We start from the raw sequence: 3689 nt of genomic DNA, 5'->3' as shown, positions 1-3689 counted from the left end.
GTCAGAATAAGGTTAAATAGAGATGCTTATCATGGTGCAAAAATTTCATCATGTGGAACAAAGAAGTCAGATTTTTTTAAAAAGTTAAAAGCTATGTATTAATTCAGGTCATAAAAAGTTGTAGAAAAATGGTAGAAGTAATAAATTTCTGTACTAAAATGCCCATTCACATTTTTTTTTCTGATTCAAGTTGTTTTTATATCATCTTTTTTCCCTTTACATCAACTTTTAGCGTATCTTTTTGCAATGGCAATATCACAGCTCATGAAGTTTATCTGAGGCACAATTATTGCTGATCGAAACTTTTAGAGTAATGATTTTTCCTGCACAATGTTAATTATTTCTGTAAGATAATTATGCATTTTGATTTAGAAATTTTAATGAATATTTGAAGGAGAGATGTGACTTGGAAGTTCATTAGCTCTCTGGTTTTCAAGGCTTTGTTCAAAGGAAGCAGAGGTTGAAAATGCAGTTGAAAGATCACTGGACTGGGAGAAAAGATCTGTGGGATCTGTCATCCTATTTGTTTTAGACTCTCTCCAGTAAGTCTATCTAGGTTTCCATTTTCTCATCTGATAAACAGAGAAAATAATAAACAAATCAGTTGCCATTGAGTTGATGCTAACTCATGGTGACTCCACGTGTTTCAGAGTAGAACTGCGTTCTGCAGGGTTTTCAATGGCTTATTTTCCAGAAGTAGATTCCCATGCTTATCTTCCAAATTGCCTCCTGCTGGACTAGAACCTCCACCCTTTCATTTAGTATCCAAGAATATTAGCCATTTGCACCACCGAGGGACTTCGGAGAAAAATGATACCTGCCCTATATTCCTCATGGATTTGGATTTTCCAGAGCTTTGAACAGGTTCTAAACAGTTTAGTCATGGCTGATGGAACAAGGGTAGCATATGGATTCCATGGCAACCAAATCTTTTGTACATTGGCCTTTGACTTGAGTAGGAAACAGGGAGCAGTGCCTTGCACATAGATAGTGGCTGACTGCACCATTTGAATGTGTGTCACTCTCCACAGGCCTTCCAATAATCCAATCTCCCGCATCAGGAGACTTTCAAGAGCCTGATGTGTGAGAGGAAACCTGGGGGCACAGTGGTTAAAGCGCTGGTCTGCTAACCAAAATGTTGGCAATTTGGACCCATCAGCCGTTCCATAGGACAAAGATGTGGCGGTCTGTTTCCCTAAAGATTTACAGCCTTGGAAACCCTATGGGACAGTTCTACTCTGTCCTATGGGGTCGCTATGAGTCAGAATCAACTTCACAGCAGTGAGTTTAGTTTTTTGGTTTGGTTTGGATGCAGGAGGTTGGATTATTGGCAGGACTGTGGAGCGTGACGGACATTCAAAGCGGTGAGGTTGGCTGCCATCTTTGAGCAGTATACCCCTGCAGTTTCCTACTAGATTAAAAGTCGATTATGCACAGTAGATTTGGTTGTTATGCAATACGTACACTGCCCCTTGATTCCATTGGTCATGACTGAACCTTTTAGAACCCGTTTTAAGCCCTGGGATTTTTAGAGGCAGTTAAAATTTCAAATATTCTAACTCCTTGACAAGACATGTTTCTCAGGTTTTGGCTCATGAAACCTAGTTACATCAAGTGTGTGTTGCATAAGTAAGGTCCTAGGGAACTAGAAGCTACAATTCAGCCTGGTTTTCATTTCCATCATTTCGTATGCAATTATTGTTTTTCTTTTCCTTTATGGTTTTTAGACTCAAGATTAGAAGCTCCAAAGCAACGGACTTGAAAGAGCAGCTGTTCATATCTGCCAGCAACCTTCATTTTGTCATTCCTTTTGCAGTTTTCCTGAGAAATCTGACAGTCTTAAATTCTCACAGAGACTGAAGGGATGGTTGAGGGAATCATAGACTTATTGATAGATTTTAGACTTGGAAAGACCAATCCCTTGCTTTCAGGTGATTGAAAAAGGAATTCTAACACGACTGATTCAAAGCTGCTCAGCCTGTGTCCTTTGTGGAAGAAAAAGAGTGAAAAAGATAAACAAACAAACCCATTGCTGTCGAGTTGATTCCGATTCATAGAGACCCTACAGGACAGAGTAGAACTACCCTGTAGAGTTTCCAAGGAGCACCTGGTGGATTCAAACTGCTGACTTTTTGGTTAGTAGCTGTAGCACTTAACCACCAGCCACCTTGGTTTCTGAAAAAGAGTGGGGAAAGGAAAATGGAATAGGTTGTTATTGGCAGAGATTGCTGAAGAACTGGAAAGTGTTCAGCTGTTCAGAATTAGGGTTTATACAGGTACAGTACTGAAAAACAGAAAAGTTGTATCTGCCGTGGATGTACAGAAACAGGAACCAAACATAGGAACTGAAGTTCAAAAGAAGAATTAAGGGAGCTAGGTGAAGGGCCCTGCCCACGTGTCTGTCAGTTTGTCATACTGTGGGGGCTTGTGTGTTGCTGTGATGCTGGAAGCTATGCCACCAGTATTCAGATACCAGCAGGGTCACCCATGGAGGAAAGGTTTCAGCTGAGCTTCCAGACTAGGAAGAAGGACCCAGTAGTCTACTTCTGAAAAGCATTAGCCAGTGAAAACCTTATGAGTAGCAGCAGAACATTGTCTGATACAATGCTGGAAGATGAGCCCCCCAGGTTGGAAGGCACACAAAAGATGACTGGGGAAGAGCTGCTTCCTCAAAGTAGAGTGGACCTTGATGGCGTGGATGGAGTCAAGCTTTTGGGACCTTCATTTGCTGAAGCGGCATGACTCAAAATGAGAAGAAACACCTGCAAACATCCATTAATAATCAGAACCTGGAATGTATGAAATATGAATCTAGGAAAATTGGAAATCATCAAAAATGAAATGGAACACATAAACATTGATATTCTAGGCATTAGAGAGCTGAAATGGACTGGTATTGGACATTCTGAATCGGACAATCATGTAGTCTACTATGCTAGGAAAGACAACTTCAAGAGGAATGGTGTCATAGTCATCGTCAAAAAGAACATTTCAAGATCTATCTTGAAGTGCAGTGCTGTCAGTGATAGGATAATATCCATACGCCTACAAGGAAGACCAGTTACTACGACTATTCAAATTTACACACCAACCACTAAGGCCAAAGAAGAAGAAATAGAAGATTTGTATCAGCTGCTGCAGTCTGAAATTGATCGAACATGCAATCAGGATGCATTGATAATTATTGGTGATTGCAATGCAAAAGTTGGAAACAAAGAAGGATGAATATTTGGAAAATATGGCCTTGGTGATAGAAACAATGCTGGAGATTGAATGGTAGAATTTTGCAAGACCAACGACTTCTTCATTGCAAATACCTTCTTTCACCAACATAAACGGCAACTATACACATGGACCTCGCCAGATGGAACACACACAAATCAAATTGACTACATCTGTGGAAAGAGATGATGGAAAAGCTCAATATCATCAGTCAGAACAAGGCCAGGGGCCGACTGTGGAACAGACCATCAATTGCTCACATGCAAGTTCAAGCCGAAACTGAAGAAAATCAGAGCAAGTCCACGAGAGCCAAAATATGACCTTGAGTATATCTCACGTGAATTTAGAGACCATCTCAAGAATAGATTTGACGCATTGAACACTAGTGACTGAAGACCAGACAAGTTGTGGAATGACATCAAGGACATCATACATGAAGAAAGCAAGAGGTCATTGAAAAGACAAGA

The 3689-nt window shown here is 40.4% G+C and overlaps 1 non-coding gene across 1 annotated transcript; it reads left to right on the top strand.

The window, feature by feature from the left end:
- Positions 1-235: 235 nt before the first annotated feature.
- Positions 236-362, top strand: LOC126069778 (U4 spliceosomal RNA). The gene has a single exon (XR_007516049.1). It is a non-coding gene; the product is annotated as a U4 spliceosomal RNA (small nuclear RNA).
- Positions 363-3689: the final 3327 nt, after the last annotated feature.

The sequence above is a fragment of the Elephas maximus genome, chromosome X (genome assembly GCF_024166365.1).
Source record: "Elephas maximus indicus isolate mEleMax1 chromosome X, mEleMax1 primary haplotype, whole genome shotgun sequence".
Lineage (NCBI taxonomy): Eukaryota > Metazoa > Chordata > Mammalia > Proboscidea > Elephantidae > Elephas > Elephas maximus.
The sequence above is the reverse complement of the archived record's forward strand: the minus strand, read 5'-3'. Positions and strand labels throughout refer to the sequence as shown.